The following is a 7,509-nucleotide window of genomic DNA, read 5'->3' as shown; positions in this document are numbered from 1 at the left end:
CGACACCATTCCCGCAGTCCTGACCGAAATTCCGAGCGATGACATTATAAACCTACCTTTCACCCGCTCAGAATTGTCTGTTGTTTTGCGACTTAGGAAGAATGCTGCGCCGGGCATTGATGGAATTTGCTCCGCAATGCTTCTATAAACCTCAGTGAATATAGCCTCCAAAAACTTTTGGATTCTATCAATAATTTGTGGGTTTCGGGTCAGTGCCCAGCATCTTGGCGGCATTCAATTATTGTGCCTATTCTAAAAGGTAGCAAACCCGCGAATAATCCCTCTTCTTATAGACCAATTTCTCTGACGAGCAACGTCTGTAAGACAATGGAAAGGTTAATTAATAACAGACTAACTTGGTGACTTGAACGGAATAGAATATTGCACCCACGTCAATGTGGCTTTCGACGCAAACGGTCTATACTCGAGATTGCATAATGTCACTACACTACGATATCTATAAATTCTTATTCAATAAAAGATTCATTTTAGCGGTGTTCTTAGACTTTGCAAAGGCCTACGACATGATTTGGAGAGACGGCCTCGTACTTACACTGCGGAAAATTGGCCTCACAGGAAACATACTGCGGTGGGTATATTCAGTGGTGGCTTTTGGGGTGGGCGAGGTGGGCGGTCGCCCAGGGCCCCCCCTGGTTGATTTACGCGCTTTCGAGGCCCCCCCCTGGTTGATTTACGCGCTTTCGAGGTCCCCCCTTCTCGGTTTACGCGCTTTTTTCCAACTATTTTTCCGGTTTACGCGCTTTTTACCAACTATTTCTCCGGTTTACATGGTTTTTACCAACTATCTCTCCGGTTTACGCGGTTTTTACCAACTATTTCTCCGGTTTAAGCGCTTTTTTCCAACTATTACCATTTTCTAAATAACCGTGGAAATCCTTGTATCCGTGAAGAATACGGTACAGTACCGTAAAAAGGGGTCAATGATAATTCTCACTTTTTTAGTTATCATTTTTCGAATAACCGTGAAAATCCATGCACCCATGTAGAATATGGTACCGTAAACAGTTGTCGATCATCAAATTTCTGTGCGTGGTAAAAGAGCTTACTTTGATTTTATACGGGGGGTCTCCTACATTTACGCGATTTTTTGTTATCATTTTGGAAATAACTGAAAATACATGCAGGCCTACCCATGTATAATATGGTACTGTAAACAGTTGTCGATCATTAAATTTCTGCACGCGTTGTGCATGGGAGCATACTTCGATTTATGAGGGGGCCCCTCCTACATTTACACAATTTTTGGTTATCATTTGGCGAATAACCGTGAAAATATATGTACACATGTAGAATACGGTACCGTAAACAGTTGTCGATCATTAAATCCTGCACGCGTTGTACGAGCTTACTTAGATTTCATGAGGTGGGGTACTCCTACATTTACCCAATTTTTGGTTATCATTTTGCGAATAACTGAAATACATGTAGGCCTACCCATGTAGAATATGGCACTGTAAACAGTTGTCGATAATTAAATTTCTGCACACGTTATAAGAGCTTACTTATATTTTATGAAGTGGGCCCATGCTACATTTATGAAATTTATAGTAATCGTTTTGCGAATAACCGTGAAAATATATGAACCCATATAAAATATGGTACCGGTACCGTAAACGGTTGTCGATCATCAAATTGGTGATTTGTGTGAGAGACGCGATCGCATCCGCTAACGTAAAATTTCGTCGTGAAGGATTATCACTTCCATGATGTTACAATAACATTGACAAGAAACTACTACAGTGTATACAGGAAGTATATATTTTCAGTGAATGGTGCATCTCATTCATTTTCAGTAATAGGCCAACTCCACGTTAGCAGCCCTAAAAGAAATTAATGGTTTATTTCAGTTTTTAGATTTGACAGAAATTTGGATAAAGTGATTTTGAAATATATCCGAGTAGCCTACCTCACAATTTCAAGTTTTTAAATTCAATATCCAGCTTTTCAAGTCAGCGCATGATAAAAACAAGCTTTTCCGGCTCATTCAATCGTAAAATTAATAGAATTTTTGGTAGGTCTGTACATGATCTAATATATCATTCAAGTTACAATTTAGCTTTTTTCTGTACGACACTCAAGTTTAAAGTCATTGCTAATGAAAATCATTGGAGTATCCCTCTCATTTCTGTCAACGTGAAAATTTTCATCACTATAGTCATCATATGGAAGCTACCGTATTATAAGAATGCTGAAAAATGAGTTTTTATTGAAGATATAATTTTTAATTTGTGACAGCAGTGTATGTTGTAGGCAGAAGTAGGCGATTTGGATAATGTTTAGTTCCTCTTAAAACTAGCGTTCGAAATTTTCGTGTGGACAGTGTTGCGCCAACAATATTTGAAATTGACGCGGTGTATGACTTGATTTTGAAAATTATTATGAGCCTAGTTCTGACCCCTTACCTCATTTTATTGTCAGGTTCAAGAGCTTCTGTTCTATCTTCAGGCGTTTAGATGAGGTTGTCTGGCTAAGCTGTTTTATGACCGGTACCATTGCAAGCATTCATTGTAAAATTTACCATAAACATGCAGCTGTCTTGGTTAGGTAACTTCTGGGACAACTGGTGATTTGTAATATACCGGTATTTGTTCTTTTCTGCAGGTACTTTTGCTGTGTTAGCTGTTAAGAATAAATCATTTTTCTTATACAAATATAGTCCATGAGTTAATTCTTGTTGAGTGATCCGGTAATAATTCTTAATGACCATAAACTCCTCTTGGTTGAGTCATCTTGTCAAAGAAGGGAAGTCATTGTTGTTTGTTGTTTTGAGTATTCATGAATCATAATGTCTCAACTGCTTCGGTAAGTTTATACCTAGCCAATGTCATTTTGTACCCGTATGATAGTTTCCATTTTAATTGTTCTTTGTTACTTTTGGTGTCATATATTTGCTATCATCATTTTGATTTCAACTTTTTTGAAGAACTAAATGCATCAATTCAATTGTCCGGTCATAGAAGTTTCTTCATTCATTGGAAGTTTCAATTCTATTGATGTGCTCTATAAACTTCATTGTTTGGTCAACTTAGTGATCGATTAGCACTTGGTCCTCATTCAGGGTTGTAACCGAGTCAAATATCAATTCTACTTTTATATTTTGATCTGAGCCAAGTCGAGTCACCAAAATATCACGACTCGCGTCATTGGAATCCTGCCACCGTTTCCTTGAAAAAGTATGAACTTTTTCTTTTTTAGTTTCCATTGCCACTGTATTTGTGATTACTTTCACGCATGAAAATTACGTCTTGAACTTGAATGAAACAGTTGCCTGTGTACATTGTGATTGTAGTAAATAGATACATACAGTCATCAACATCCCATTATTATCACGGAATCTGTAAACATGCAATATATAAGAGCTGTATGGAGAGGGGAGAGTGGGGTCTGGGTTCATGCACCTTGACAATCTCAAAAATTGTACTGGCATTGTTACAAAAGTTTGCTCAATGCTCAGCTTTCCGTTTGTGAATATTTAGCAACTCTCTTCTGTGAGCTTGACCCCCAAAAACACGACATCAAGAGCAAAATACACTACAGGTAGTCAGCGAATGATGCTTATTCAGACTATCAATCAAATTGATATCGTTGTCTGGTGTAAAAATCTAGCAGGCATACTGGGTCAATCTTGCATGGTTACATATGTTTATTGTATCATAAAACCAAATCCGTGCGATCGGGGTGCTGGCTACTGCTGTATAACTTGTTAGTGGGGTAACATCGGTAGCAAGTATATAAACCCGTTTTATACTCAGCTCAATATCAACGTAGCAATACTCAGACGCCGATTACATAGTCCGGTCTGGCTTAGACCGTTAAGCCGAAAGCTTATATTCTCTTGCGCGTCGTCATGGAAATTGTTGGCAAAGCGACGGAAGATATTGATTTTATGGGATTATTTTATCATTTGATTGCCCCGGTTGATACATTTGGCGACGTTGAAAAAGTCAATATGTACTTCAGCATTGTGGCATTTTGATTGTGTGGCCCGAGTCGTCGCTAGGTATCGTGTACAGTGTACACATTAATGTAGGCTATAACTTCACTGAAATGTAGCGTTGGAATTAGCAATATGACGTCACGTGACGTCATGAGGTTCACGTTCGCGTTCACACAGAACCTTTCAAAAAGGTTCGCGTTCACACGAACCTGAACCTTTCAGAGGTTCACACCATCCCTAAAAAACACCTTATCAAACACGTTTGCGCTCGATAATGGTATTCCACAAGGAAGTGTGTTGTCTCCGACTTTGTTTGCAATCATGATCAATGACCTCCCTCATGACCTTTGACTAACATCAATGTATTTGCAGATGACGTATGCATTTGTGATATCGGACTAAACGCTTGTGATACAGCCTCAAACGTGCAAGCCTCGCTCAACTCCATTCGGGAGTGGTGCCACTATTGGGGATTCAAAATTAACGCTTAAAAGTCGGCCGGTGTGTTGTTCACGAGAAAGCGCAAGTGCCCTAATACCAACTTACTTATTGGACAGGTCGAATTGCGCATAGAAAGAGAGTTTAAATATTTAGGGATGACATTTGATGCAAAACTCAACTATGGTCCGCATTCGCTTATGGTAGTCGCAAAGTGCTCAAGACGGCTCACTGTATTAAGGGCATTGGCTGGTACTACCTGGGGTGCCTCGAAGTCTTGCCTTATGATCGTATACAAAACTTTGATAAGATCAGTTATGGAATATGGCATCGAGGCGTATTTATTCTCACCAAAATACGTATTGAAAGCGCTACTGTTGCTTCAGAACAAAGCGCTGAGAATATGCAGTGGTGCAATGTCGCCGAGTACACCATCGTATGCATTACAGCACTCGTGTCATGAACTGCCTATGCACTTGCGACATCTGCAAGCCTGCCTTAACTATCGTTGCCACATCATGGCAATCGAAAACCACCTATGTACAGTACACCGCTAACAGAGCAGAGTATGCATGAAATATTTCCAGATTCATTTCGATTCAGATCCTTTATTATGCTCACAAGGTTGAATGAGGGCATAAAAGACTTGAAAATAGCAGAATATAATCTTTATCCCGACGCTCCATGGAATGAAGAACCATGTTACACCGTCGATACGCACTTGCAATCGATCATATACAACATACAACACCCTGATGTAATCAAGTTTGAATCCAACCACTATATTCTCTCTACATACGGTTCTTATATACAAATATTTACTGATGGATCGAAAACGAAATTTAGATGTGGGGCAGGTTTCCACGTAAAAGGACTCGGAGTCGATTCCCGCATTGCCTTGGATGGGAATCTATCAGTTTTTTCAACAGAACTCATTGCGATTCTAAATTGGGCACGTAGCGAGTGTCCAGATCAGTCAAATATATCTATAGGCTACTATCGGATAGTAGCCTATAGATATATTTAAGTGCCCTTCCCGCTCTGCAATCTCAACAACGTGATAATCAGATTGTATCCGATATAATTATGCTTTGCAGGAGCCTTTCTGGGCGTTCAATACGGGTCACCTTTATCTGGATTCCAGGACACAGGGGCGTTGGTCGAAACGAAGAGGCAGACCGGCTCGCAAAATCCGCAGCATCAGACGAAAGTCCTGACATCGCTCAGACCCACAGTCTATCTCCAAAAGAATGCAAATCCATCGTTACTGACTATTGCTGGAACAAGTGGAAGTCTGAACTAGTCAGTAGTCAACGAAGACTCGCAATACCAAGGTCTCATACGCACTACTACTGAATTTCGCGGAACTTCTTGTCTCTCACGTCGTGAGTCGTCGATCTTGATCCGACTCGAAACTGGCCATTGCGGATTGAACGAACATTTGCACTTGCACAGGATCGGATGCCATGAAAATGGATTATCTGAACTGTGCGCACAGCCTGAATCAGTGGAACATTTCCTGCTAAAATGTCTGCCATACTCAACTAATAGACAATATATCATAGAAGCTGCAAGGAACCATGGCGTTAACATTGTATTATCAGAAATTCTTACTAGCCCTTTCACTGCAACGCCTATTATAGAATTTGCACTCCTGTCGAATCGAATAATTTAGAAGTCTTGTTATAATCAAACTTTCGGCCTGGTGCACAAGGCCACAGTAGCCGGGCACCAATAAAAAAAACCATACCAACCAACCAGCCTCGCGAGCGGTGCGCGGATTCCGTCGTAGTCCATTCAACGGTACCACGCGTGTTAATGAAGAATAAAAAGTAGAATAATTTCTTTCTATCGTCCACCTTTTGAATTTTTCTTTAAAAAATGTATATGTGTATCTAACTTTCAAAAAATATCAAGTGACTTTCACGGAAATACAACTCAAGTATGTAGCTTGCAAAGGACATCGGATCCCTGTAGCTAAGCTCAAATTTTCCATGCGCACTGTCGTTTTCATTCTGTCTCTTGCTCAAACGTCAGGAACGAGGCTTGATTGGGAGAGTGTTATAACATCTAATCTGCACCAAATAATATGTAACTTCGACTTCGTGCCATAATCTAGTCTGTGATCTCCAATTCTCACGTACTGACGATCAGGGGCATAATAACTCAAGTCATGACGCGTCACTCGAATCCTACTCGAGTCGCGATATTTTTATGACTCGCCTTGACTCGAGTGATTGTGCATGACTCGACCCTGCCATATGACCATGACGGCCGAGACAATGCATTTCGTTGTAAATTTGAAGCATAGTAAATAAACCATTGGTATTACGTCTATCAGTACTGGTATGTTTGCGAAATATGGTCAGAAACTTTGTGAGGTTGGGAAGATTACTATATAATGTATTTTACACTCAACGGTTTCGGATTTTCGTTTCAGCCACTGTGAATAGCAGTTATTTGACTTATATTTTCAGAAAACCCAGAACAGAGTGTGTACTTTTTTGCCTTCTCAAAATGTAAGTGTCAATGTCGTCGACTTATTGCTTATGGCTACTTGAGAGTGAGAACTGAAGACAGTCGACAGATGGTTTGATGTTGCCTATGAACACGTTCGACATTTTCTGTCTTGATGGGTTATGATATTTACGTCGAAGTATTTATTACGAAAAATCTCAACTTCCGTTAAAAAGCTGCTTAATAATGCGATAATTTTCCCCGTTATGTTTGAAACCCCTGCTTTATACCCTGACTTGGATTCGAACTTGACCAGTTGGTGACATGACTTGAGTCAAAACTATAAAACTAGAATTGAATTTTTGCTCGTGACTTGGTTACAACTCTGCTACTTATTGATATTGTTGTATGCCTCTCTGGGAATTACAATTGGAAATGTAAGGCTAATATGGTTCTTTTGGCGAACAAGGCTCCCGATACGTGATATATACAAGTAGTTGCCAATTTCGAAAATAAATTCAGTTGTCCTGGTACAGAGGTTATTCCCAAGTTGGCATGGAAATTTATCTCATACTGGGGATGCAAACATGTAACAATCTACTTTTTACTTTACAAAATACATAGTCTAAAATGTAGCCTAGCTAATTTCGTCGAAA

Source organism: Botryllus schlosseri, chromosome 4 (genome assembly GCF_051294905.1).
Source record: "Botryllus schlosseri isolate E-star chromosome 4, Bs_hap1, whole genome shotgun sequence".
NCBI lineage: Eukaryota > Metazoa > Chordata > Ascidiacea > Stolidobranchia > Styelidae > Botryllus > Botryllus schlosseri.
Note: the sequence above shows the minus strand (reverse complement) of the source record.